This window comes from Macaca thibetana, chromosome 16 (assembly GCF_024542745.1).
Source record: "Macaca thibetana thibetana isolate TM-01 chromosome 16, ASM2454274v1, whole genome shotgun sequence".
NCBI lineage: Eukaryota > Metazoa > Chordata > Mammalia > Primates > Cercopithecidae > Macaca > Macaca thibetana.
Window position 1 is genome coordinate 7,583,471 of NC_065593.1, and position 12,734 is coordinate 7,596,204.

Consider the following 12,734-nt stretch of genomic DNA (forward strand, 5'->3'; position numbering starts at 1 on the left):
CACCTATCACTGTGTTCCACACAGAGAAGCCCATCTGAGCAGTACAGTTGGTGGGAAGCCAGTTAAACTCCACGCTTCCCTGTCACTCCCCAGGCACACTTTCTTAAAGTTAAAATACATATTTTAAATAGGTAATGCACTCACAGATTCAAAATCCAAACTGAAAAATAGCATATCGTGAACCTTAGATCACTACTCGTCCTCACTGCCCATCAGCCAGCCACCCTTATTCCCTGCCCAGATACGGGCCGCTATCGGTTGCCTTCCTAAACAAATGTATCTGTGTAGAGGTATATCAGCATCAACATAGATTGTTTCAGTGGGCGTAGACAGTAGTATACGAGACTTTTTATTTTGTTTCTTTGCACTTTGCTTTTTACTTTCAATCATAAACCTTGAAGTTGTTTCCTTATTAATATATGCAGAGCTGTTTCCTTTTAAAAACACACTGTGGGTCGGGTGCAGTGGCTCACGTCTGTAATCCCAGCACTTTGGGAGGCCAAGGCAGGTGGATCACGAGGTCAGGAGTTCGAGACCAGCCTGGTCAACATGGTGAAACCCCATCTCTGCTAAAAATACAAAAATTAGCCAGACGTGGTGGTGGGTGCCTGTAATCCCAACCACTCGGGAGGCTGAGGCAGGAGAATGGCTTGAACCCGGGAGGCAGAGGTTGCAGTGAGCCAAGATCGTGCCACTGCACTCCAGCCTGGGCGACAGAGCGAGACGCCGTCTCAAAAACAAACAAACAAAACCATATTGTATCCATTGTATCACTACCTCAAAACATTTAGCTCCCATCCTACTGATGGATATTGAAGTTGTTTTAATTCTTTTGCTACTGTAAACAATGCTGTAAAAAACTTATGTGTGTCTTATTTCACAAGTGTTTGAGTGTATTTTATGGCTACATTTCTAGAGGTAGAATTTTGGAATCAAAGGCAAATGTACTTTGGTTTTGGGGTTATTGCGTACTTGCTGTCAATAGCAGTGTTCACTCTCCTCAGCAATGTAAATACCTTTCTCCCTATGTTTTTGCAAGACAGTGGATTATCCGATATTTGCTCTATGACCATTTAATAGTTTAAAAAATCGGAATTTTATTTTGATTTTTCTAAGTAGGAGTAAAGCTGAGCATGTTTTCAAAGTTTTAAAAGCCATTTGTCTTTCCTTTTCTAAAATATCTACTCATATTCTTTGCCCATTTTTCTCTTATGTTCTTTGTCTTTTTTTCCTATTGAGTTTGGGGGCTTTTAATATATTAATAAATTATTATTTCCTGCCAAAGGAAGCATATTTTTCCTCCTAACTTTCCTTTGTTTTTATGGATTTTTTTAATGTAGAAATTTTACTATATATTCTCAGTGATGTGGTATTTCAGCTTTTCCTTTCATGGAATGCTCTTTCTTACATCAAAAACATAGCAATTTTTGGCACCTGTAGTTCCAGCTACTTGGGAGGCTGAGGCAGGAGAATGGTGTAAACCCAGGAGGTGGAGCTTGCAGTGAGCCGAGACTGCTCCACCGCATTCCCACTTGGGCGACAGAGTGAGACTCCATCTCATAAAAATAAAGATATACACAAAAAATAAAAATAGCAAATTTTAATTATTTCTTTTTAATATTTGTATCTTTGATTAATGTAAAATTTATTTCAGTGGAGGCAGGGACTTTCCTGTTTTCCCTTATTCTTTTGGCTAGTTGGCTGATTTTGGTTTATTTTATGAGTTACAAGATGCCAGGTTGATAATATTTAAGTTATTTAGTTTTTTTTTTTTTTTCTAATTTATTAATATAGTTAAAGATGTTTCTCTGAGTTCTGCTTTAGCTGTATCCTGCATGTTCTGGTATACAGTACTTTCTTATCTTTATTTTTCTAGTTCTTTGTATTTAACTCAACATTTAAAAAAATGTTTTCACATTTCCAGATAGTTGAGTATTTTTTTTTTTTTACCCCTAGTTTTGTAATTGCTTTTTAGTTTTATTTCACTGTGATCAGAGAGAGATTTCTGAACTATTTGCTCTTGTGGGAATTTACTGAGGTTTACTTTCTGACCTCGTGATGAGATTTTTCCCAGTGATTCATAAGTACTTACAAGGAACATACCTCTGCCTCTGTCTCTAAGGTAGACAGGCAACTATATATCAATTTTGTCCATATTACTATGTTCCTTGGGTTTCTTTATCCTGTATTATTATTTTTGGTTTAGTTTCTCTTTTACGGACTTGAAGAGTGAAATAAAGTCTTCTATTGTGATGTCTGTCTACTTATCTAGCGATTTCCTGTTCATTTCCTCTATGAATAATCATGCTGTTATTTGGTACACAATTATCAATAACTATTAGAGCTTCATTGTAAATTAAACCTATATTATTTTAAAGGATTCTGCCTTGATTCACTGAAGTCTTTTTGCCTGGAATACAATTTTGTCTGTTAAGATTATGAGCAGTTCTTTCTTTGAATTTTATTTGTCCTTCTCTATATTTTAACCTTTCTGGGTTGAATTTTTCTGCATTTAGTGTGTGTGTGTGTGTGTGTGTGTGTGTGTGTGTGTGTGTGTGTGTCTGCTTTACTAATTTGGAAAATTTTTATTTCAGTTTAAGAGTTACTTTATTAAACATTAAGATGCATATTTCATATAGGTATTTGCATATAACATTTACATACCTATGTAAGCATTGTAATATCTACAGATAACAGATAACAACAAATTTGGCATATGACACCTTCTTTTTGTTTTGCCCTTAACTTATACTACTCCATTTCAGTTGACTTCATTATTTTTCCATTTTGTTTAACTTATAATTGTTAAGTACATTTATAGTTCAATTACTTGATGTAGCATATTTAAATGCTAACTTTTCCTTACTCCCCACAGCTGCATAACTTTTGTTAGGAATTTCATTTCTATATTTTCAGGGGTTCTAATATTTTCATTTTACTCTGAACTACTAACCACTTTTGTTTTTATCTTAGTCCTAGAATTCCATCGTCCTTTTGCCATATCTTTTTCCCATTTATCTCCAGTTAGTTGACATGTATCCTCTGGTAGTTCATGTTTTTGGAGATATCAATTATTTTATATTAACATATTTTATATTAACATATTGTATCATGTGTGTCTTTCTTCTCTATTCTTTTCTCTTCCATGTTCAAATTTTGATTATTCCATTTCATTTTCTTTGCTTTCCTCACTTCTGCTCTCCATATTTCTTTATATGTTCACAGCAGTGTTTATCCTTTGATATGCTGCTTCTGTAAATGTGACCTTTAAGGATTTTTAAAAAATTTTTATTTTTCCTAAGCTTCCAACTTATGTTTCTTTTTTTGTTTTTTTTTGTTTTTGTTTTTGTTTTTTTTGAGATGGAGTCTCGCTCTGTCGCCTGGCTAATTTTGTGTGTGTGTGTGTGTGTTTTTAGTAGAGACAGGGTTTCACCGTGTTAGCCAGGATGGTCTCGATCTCCTGACCTCGTGATCCGCCTGTCTCGGCCTTCCAAAGTGCTGGGATTACAGGCGTGAGCCACAGCGCCTGGCCCCAACTTATGTTTTATTTCTTTCTATCCGCTCCCTTATCTTCTGTGAGACCTTTTATCTCAGCCTTTTGACTTCTTGTTTTTGCTTTTATACTGTAAACAACATGGTTTACTTAATGCCACATTGTTTTCACATTTTTGAGCTTTTGGTTGGTGTATTGGTCCATTTTCACAGTGGTATAAAGAATACCCCAGACTGGGTAATTTTTAAACAAAAGAGATTTAATTGACTCAGTTCCGCATGGCTGGGGAGGCCTCAGAAAGTTGATAATCATGGCGGAAGGCGAAGGGGAGGCAGGTACCTTCTTCACAAGGCAGCAGGAGAGAGAGAGAGAATGTGACGGAGGAACTGTCATAAACCTGTAAAACCATCAGATCTCATGAGAACTCACTCACTATGAGAACAGCATGGGGGAAACTCCCCTATGATCCAGTCATCTCCCACCAGTACCTCCCTCAACACATGAGGATTATGGGACTACAATTTGATATGAGATTTGGGTGGGGACACAGAGTCAAACCATATCAATTGGAGATTTTGCCATTTAAAATGGCCACCAAACATAGTGCTGAAGCATGGTCTAGTGTTTCTGAGCACAAGAAGTCTGTGATATGCCTTACAGAAAAAAATACATGTGTTTAGATAACGTTTGTTCAGGCAGGAGTTATCATGCTGTTGGCCATGAGTTCAGTGTTAATGAATTAACAATATACAGTCGATCCTTGAACAAATCGGTTGCTAGGGGGACTGACCATTTGTGCAGTCGAAAATTGACGTATAACTTTTGACTTCCCCAGAACTTAACTACTAATAGCCTACTGTTGACTGGAAGCCTTACTGATAATATAAATAGTCAATTAACATGTATATCATATGTTATAGGTATTATATACTGTATTCTTACAATAAAGTAAACTAGATGAAATAAAATGTTGTTAAGAACATCATGACTGGGGGCGGTGGTTCACGCCTGTAATCCCAGCACTTTGGGAGGCCGAGGCGGGTGGATCACCTGAGGTCAGGAGTTCGAGACCAGCCTGACTAACATGGAGAAACCCTGTCTCTACTAAAAATACAAAATTAGCCGGGCGTGGTGGCACATGCCTGTAATCCCCACTACTCGGGAGGCTGAAGCAGGAGAATTGCTTGAACCTGGGAGGTGGAGGTTGCAGTGAGCCAAGATCACACCACTGCACTCCAGCCTGGTCAACAACAGCAAAACTCTGTCTCAAAAAGTTAAAAAACAAAAAATCCAGCATAAGGAGGAGGGAAAAGAAGAGGGGTTTGTCATGTTGTCTCAAGCGTGACAGAGGTGGAAGAAAACAGGCATATAAGTGGATCTGTGCAGTCGAAGCCCACGTTGTTGAAGGGTGAACTGTATGTTACATAAAGTCTACACATAAAGTTGTGTATTGATTGGTTGATGAACATATTGTGACCAGAGGTTTGCAGGAGTCCATCTCTCTATCTCCCCTAACAGTGGTTCGGTATTTGGTAACCCAGTGTTTGCAGTGACTTTCTAGGGCTACTAGGAACAAGAACCAATTGTACTGTCACTTGAAGTTACTGATGTCTCCCAGTTACATGAAAGACAGAGTTTGTGACCATATTTCTTTTTCTTTTTTATTGTTCCCTTGTTGCTTTGGGGTGACTTCTGAGAAAAGTAGGAGTATGTTACCAGTTGAACACTGTGAATATTCTTTTTACCAGAGCTTTTTGAAGGTGTACTTTATTAGGCAAAGTTATACTAACTTCGCGTTTTAAAGAACAGGAAGGTGCCAAGTGGGAAACTGAGGTTCAGAAAACAGACGGCAAGAGAGGATGAAGCCCAAAAGATGGCAGCCAAGACAGGAACCAAGTCCCCAGCCCTGGCTGAGTGCAAAGCCTTTTGAGGAAGTCCTAGAGTGTGAGTATTTGGGAATCGGGTAGCTTAAAGTCTCACCCTGCCTCTGCCAGTTATTATTTCTGTGAGACTGGAAAGTTATTGCTCTGGGGATCTGTTTCCTCTTTTGCAAACCTTGATCATAGAATTATTGCGAGGTTCTGACAAGATTATATATGGAAAGTGTCTGCTGCACAGTAGGCCTTAGCATTCATGAGTTTACACCTCATTTACTTGGGAAGAAAGGGCATGTGGGAACACTTGTATACCTGCATTTCTGATGACTCTCAGAACCGGTTTATGGTCCATGCTCAGAAAAATCAATCTCCAAGTCACACTTGTTTATTACCCAAACTGCTATTCAATAGCTTGATTACCCTTCTTCTCAAGGCTTGGTATTAAATAGCTCTTTTTTTTTTTTTTTTTTTTTTTTTTTTTTGAGACGGAGTCTCGCTCTGTCGCCCAGGCTGGAGTGCAGTGGCCGGCTCTCAGCTCACTGCAAGCTCCGCCTCCCGGGTTCGGGCCATTCTCCTGTCTCAGCCTCCTGAGTAGCTGGGACTACAGGCGCCCGCCACCTCGCCCGGCTAGTTTTTTGTATTTTTTAGTAGAGACGGGGTTTCACCGTGTTAGCCAGGATGGTCTCGATCTCCTGACCTCGTGATCCGCCCGTCTCGGCCTCCCAAAGTGCTGGGATTACAGGCTTGAGCCACCGCGCCCGGCCTTAAATAGCTCTTAGCTGTTTCCAAGATCAAATCCACTTGGAGCAAATGAAGATTTGCCACCAATATCAGCATTGTAGAGGGAAGACAGGCTGTGAGTGTTGATAGTTCAGAGGGATTCCAGAGTTGGAAACATCTATACCAAGATGACATTGCTGCTTCTGCGCAGCCTCACATAGATCCCACTTAAAAGAGGACAGCACGTATCTGGGTGCCAAAATCCTGGCAAGTTTATTCTTTAAAAATCAGCCTAGTTACCTGAGCATTACACATGGTAAGTCTCAGCTGGAGGAGCCCAGTCATAGGTGCAGGGGGCTTTCCTGTGATGGGGCCAGGACTGGCGAAAGGAAGCAGGGATACCCCTGGTGAGGGGCCCCTGCCGCTCCGCTCACCACGCTGGGGAGCAGGCTGGTGGATCGGCCGTCTCTGGAGGCATCTGCTTTGGAGCCCTCACAAGGGGAACTCAGGAATACCAGGACTTTCTCCTGACATGGTGTGATTGTGCTCTGGTAGGGAAAGTTTTACTTACTCTGTGCTGTGACCAAGAATTGAAGTTACTGAGTGGAAAGAAGTAAACTGACAAAAAATGAGGGTCTGGTGGTGGATTAAGAATTAGAATGAGGCCGAATGTGGTGGCTCACACCTGTAATCCCAGCATTTTGGGAGGCTGAGGTGGGTGGATTATCTGAGGTCAGGAGTTCAAGACTAGCCTGGTCAACATGGCAAAATCCCATCTCTACTAAAAATACAAAAAGAAAAATTAGCCAAGCGTGATAGCACTTGCCTATATTACCAGCTGCTTGGGAGGCTGAGGTGGGAGAATCACTTGAACCTGGGAGGCAGAGGTTGCAGTGAGCCAAGATTGTACTACTGCACTCCAGACTGGGCAACAGAGCAAGGCTCTGTCTAAAAGAAAGAGAGAGAGAGCGAGAGAGAGAGAGAGAGAGAGAGAGAGAGAGAGAGAGAGAGAGAGAGAGAGAGAAAGAGAGAAAGAAAGAGAAAGAAAGAAAGAAAGAAAGAAAGAAAGAAAGAAAAGAAAAGAAAAGAAAAGAAAAGAGAAAAGAAAGAGAAAGAAAGAAAGAAAAATTAAAATGAGAGCTGGGGGTCCTACACCGTGTCTCCCTGTAGTAGAGTTTGATGCAGCTGGGGAGGGGTCATGGAAAAAGCCCCAGTCAATCCTCTGGCCGTGTTACCTGACACACACCTGTAACTATTCTGTATTCTACATAACCATTTCTCATTAACATTCATCTTTTTGGCCTCCTCTTCCCACTGTATCCTAACAATGATGATATGATTTATCTTCGCCTCCCAGAAATGGTCCAGAAATTATAAATGGTGCTTTCCACAGCTTGTCAATCGGTGGGATTGATCAATTGGTAATCCCACTGATTGGTAAGCTGTGGAAAGCACCTTATGTAATTTCTGTCAAGTGAGCACTGTTATTAATTCATTTAACACACACAGTAACCGAAGCTTGGAAATGCTGAGTAACTTATCTGAGGCCACACCGCTGGTGATGGCAAAGGTGGGGCTCACATCTAAGTCTGTCTGGCTCCCAAAGCCCAGGCCTGTTCCACCGTAGCAGACTACAGTGTGGCTCTGCAAATGGGGGCTGGGCTGCCAAGCGCCTCATACCCTGGCTGCATAGGAAATTCGGTGGGCTTATAACAAATTTTTCGATTCATCTCCTCGGTTGTTACTGAGCTGTGCTCAGCTATGATGTCTCCCTGGAGGGAGAGTCTTCTTACCTTTGTTTGAAAGCCTTCGTCTTATTCTGGAGGTTAGACCCTTCTTGTTTACACAGGGAATGGGTGTAGACACTTTCTGGATGTTTGAAATGAAGTATGAGAAATTGGCTTTTCAAATAGGGGACTGCATTGCCCATCAAGAACCCTTTAATGATATTTTGAATTGTAAAAACACCAAATTATAATAGCTCAAGAAAGGGACTTGAATGGAATGATCTTGGGGTAGTTCACGAAACCAAAAGAGAAGCAGCTAAGCCTCAAGAAGGGATTGAATATCTCTGGGGAAGAGAGAATATGTTATCTTTCTCTCCCTCCCTCCCTCCCTCTCTTCCTTCCTTCCTTCCTTCCTTCCTTCCTTCCTTCCTTCCTTCCTTCCTTCCCTCCCTCCTCCTATCATGCATCTATCTTTGATTTTTGAATATGTTGGTTTTATTCTTCTTTCCTGTTATAGACCATTGGTTCGCAAAGTGTGGTATCGAGACCAACAGTATCAATAACACCTGGAAACTTGTTACAAATGCTGATTTCCAGGCCCTACCCCAGAGACAGAGGGTGGGAGTCAGCAATATGTGTTTTAGCGAACTTTCTTGGTGATTCTGGTAGGGGTAGTTAAAATGCCTGTAAAGATTCAGAACGATCACCATGGGCTACATCTCTCTGCTATCTACATGACAGAAAATAACCAATGATGTTACATTGCTGTAAGTGCTGTTAATACTCATATTTTACAGACGAATGACAGTTTTTAAAACTTGCTTGAGCTGACACAGCTTGTAAGCGGGATAAGAATGTAGGCAATCTATCTCAGCACTTTGGGAGGCCGAGGCAGGCGGATCACGAGGTCAGGAGATCGAGACCATCCTGGCTAACACGGTGAAACCCTGTCTCTACTAAAAATACAAAAACAAAAACAAATAAACAAAAAAATTAGCCAGGTGAGGTGGCGGGCACCTGTAGTGCCAGTTACTCGGGAGGCTGAGGCAGGAGAATGGCGTAAACCTGGGAGGCGGAGCTTGCAGTGAGCCGAGATGGCACCACTGCACTCCAGCTTGGGCGACAGAGCGAGACTCCTTCTCCAAAAAAAAAAAAAAAAAAAAAGTAAGCAATCTGAAACTTGACCAATAATTAATCCTACCTCTATAAGTTGTCCACTATGAAGGGCAGCACATCTTGTGGATGGTTTGAGTCTGAACGAGGTGATACCTGAAATCTCATCCATCTGCAAGATCACAGACTCTCTTTGGACATTTGATATTTTAAAATATGACCAGTGTGGCCAGGCGTGGTGGCTCATACCTGTAATCCCAGCACTTTGGGAGGCCAAGGTGGGTGAATAACTAGGTCAGGAGTATGAGACCAGCCTGGCTAACAGGCTGAAACCCCTTCTCTACTAAAAATACAAAAAATTAGCTGGGTGTAGTGGTGGGCACTTGTAATCCCAGCTACTTGGGAGGCTGAGGCAGGAAAATCACTTGAACCCGGGAGGCGGAGGTTGCAGTGAGCTGAGATTGGGCCACTGCACTCCAGCCCGGGTGACAGAGTGAGATTCTGTCCAAAAAAAAAAAAAAAAATGATAAAAAAAAAAAATATGTGACCAATGCATGTTATACTGCAGAGTGAAATAAGAAAGGTGCTGGCGTATGGGATTCTCAATACAAATTGTTTTTTGAGACACTAGAGCATTTGATGACTTTGGCTGGGATCAAGTCCAGCTGGACAGAGAGGAATAAAGGCATTTCAACTACCCCTACCAGGAGAAACTATAAATGAAGACTGGAGATAACATGTTCCAGACTCTTAATCATCGGGGGCTCAAGACGGGAGACTTGACTTGGAAACACAGAGCTTTCCTCTTACGTTTCACTATCTAAGCCCCTCCTTGGCTTTAAGGTATGCACACTAGCAGTCTAAGGTCTGCTGTCCTGAATGCACAGTTTTCTTTTTTTTTATAATTATAATTCTCAGGATTTTAACTATGAGGGGAAGCTGTTCCAGAAGAAACAGTGGAGTTAAGAGTTTGGCATTGTCCAGCTTAGTTGACAAATTTGAACAAACTTTTTCTATTCTAAAGACTTTAGTCCTTTTCTTTATTCTCTCAACTCTGCCCTTCCCAGCCTCTTTCCTGATGTTCTAAAAAATGTTCGATTTCCTTCCTTAGAACTTCATAGCATGACTTCTCTCTCCCTTGGATGAGATAATCCATGATATTCTCACTCTTCTACTTGACTCTTTCTGCCAAGTCAGCTTTTCTCTGCACCAGCTCACCTACACCCTTGCCCTCTGGTTTCTTGTCTCTGTTTTTCAACCCATTCTTTCTCTTTTAAATAAATGAAGATTTCAAGTCTTCCTTCCTTTCTCTGTCTCTCCCTCCCTTTTCTCTCATCTTGGAGGCAGCCATATTGAGTATCCCCCTCTTCCTTCTTTAATAATACCAATAAGAATACCCCAAAACCTTTTATTTACTAAGAACACAGGGAGGCTGGCATCTCACCTGGAGTGGCCAGGAATAACTGCTGCAATGAGGAGTTTTTCATCACAGTTCCCCACAGGGTATGGATACCTTGTGACATTTTAGTGGTCAAGACCAAACTTAATTCAAATCTGGCAGGCATTTTTAGAAGGCTTGTTGGCTAGCATGTCTTTATTGCTCTCATTTTTAATTATGAAGTATAATAAGGTCACATTTCTGGAAATAGAACTCAGTAAGATACATTGGTTTAATTTGTAAAAGTAATCTCCCTTCATATATGATATGTTTCATTCCACTTCAGCTAAAACCCACATTCAATAGCAGAAAAATGAAGCAGGCTTCAATTAGCCTCAATAATCTTTCTGCACAATGATGAACAGGAAGAAAAAGAAAAATTGGTATTTCATATCTTCATCATTTAAGGACTTTGATGATATAAAATAGATTAGCTCTATTTATTTCCCTGTTGCAGTTCATGTCTTCTTGAAAGGTTGTAATATGATAAAATACTTTTAATAAAATAAAGGTGAAAGGATTATTTGGAACTGAGTCAAAAAGCTTTTGACTAGGCAGCAGAAAAGGCCCAGGAGATCTTCTGCAAACTGGAGACTGGAACGGATCTGTGCTTTGGTGGGCAGAAGGCATGAGCAAAGCTCCAAGTAGTAAATGGAAGCATCCTTAGGCTTAGAGAGCTGATGATGGAATATTTCAACGCCAAAAGTATTACCTGTAAGCTATTTAGGGTCAAAAAGTTTTCAGGTGAACATAAAACTAGTGCAATTTTTTAAAAGCCCTACCTGAAAAAGGAGTAACTACAGTTGACTCTAGAACAGCACGGATTTCCACTTATACACAGATTTTTTTCAATGAAAGTTACACCAAGTGCAATTCTCCTACCTCCCCTTCCACCTCCTCTACCTCTTCTGACTCTGCCACCCCCAAAACAGCAAGACCAACTACTCTCTTCCTCCTCTTTCTCAGTCTACTCAACATGAAGACAGCAAGGATGAGACACTTATGTTGGTAAACTTCCATTTAATGAATAGTAAATATATTTTCCATACGGTTTTCTTAATAATGTTTTCTTTTCTCTAGCTTAATTTATTGTAAGAATACAGTATATAATACATATAACATATGAAAAATGTGTTAATCAACTGTGTTATCAGTAAGATGTCCAGTCAACAGTAGGGTATTAGTGGTTAAGTTTTGGGAGAGTCAAAAGTTATAGGTGGATTTTCAACTGTGCTGGGGATGGGTGACCCTATTCCCTGCATTGTTCAAGGGTCAACTATAATAGGCCATGGTCTGGAAAATTTGGAGAGAAAAAGGATGTAAGCAGGAGATCCATGATCCAGGAGTAGTTCTACAATCACAGGTGTGAGTGAACTGAACTACGTTCCTTGTAAGTTCCTGTTATTCATCCATGAAATAGGAAAACATAGCTAGCCACAATGGTAGTTCATTCTCATTTAAATGTTAGTTTTTAAGTATCTATAGTGAAGGAATCCTAGATATAAAGTATGTAAAGATATATAGCTTTTTAGAGTTCACACAATGCTGCCATATATACAATGCTATTTGAGCCTTACAAAAAATGTTTGAGGCACACAGTGCAGAAACCCTTATTCTGCAGATGAGAAAAGCTGGCTCAGATGAAGGTGACTTATCTAAGTTGGCACGGACCATTGTGGCAGAGCTGACTTGAACCCAAATTTTCTGGTGTACATTATGAACATTATGAATGAACTGAATTCTGAGTCAGCTCAACGTGCCTTGACCCCATTGTATGCTAAGCTCTAGAAATAAAGTATGAGTAAGTTTCAGATCTTTAAATGCAGCCTATGAGAATAAACAGGTACTTTCTATAATAAATTGAACCATATGACCAATTGCCGTTTTTGTAGTCCAAAAATGTCGAATATTGGTTATTTCATTTGATTTAATCTAATAATATGTAAATACTATGACAGCAGTATATTGATAAGTTACTTTGTTCTTTTCCTTATATCTGGAATTTCTGCTGCTCTCAACCATTTTTATCCTCTACTTTCTGAAGCAGTTGGCCTTGTCAGAGGTGGCTAAACGTCTACATCACTTTAATTAACAAGAGCACATACATGCACACTGGATGACTGATGACCCTAGCAATCCACAATCCATACAGACTTCTCTTTCGCTCTTGCCTGAATCAATACTCAAGTTCGTGTCTAATGTAGCATTTCTTCTGGACCTGTGAAATACAGGGAATCAATGACTAATGAGTAACTTCATACAGGATCTCTGAGGTTGTACATAAGTTGTACTACCCCAGACCTAAGGTACATGGTATTTTGAGATGTCAAGTACTGCAGAGTTCTGATGGATTCAACAGTTAGGAA

At 40.3% G+C, this 12,734-nt stretch overlaps 1 protein-coding gene across 1 annotated transcript in view; it reads right to left on the reverse strand.

Annotated features, from left to right (window-relative positions):
- Nucleotides 1-12,734, reverse strand: part of LOC126939902 (protoheme IX farnesyltransferase, mitochondrial) — a 558,222-nt gene that overhangs the window by 419,378 nt on the left and 126,110 nt on the right. The gene's annotated exons all lie outside the window — the stretch shown is intronic.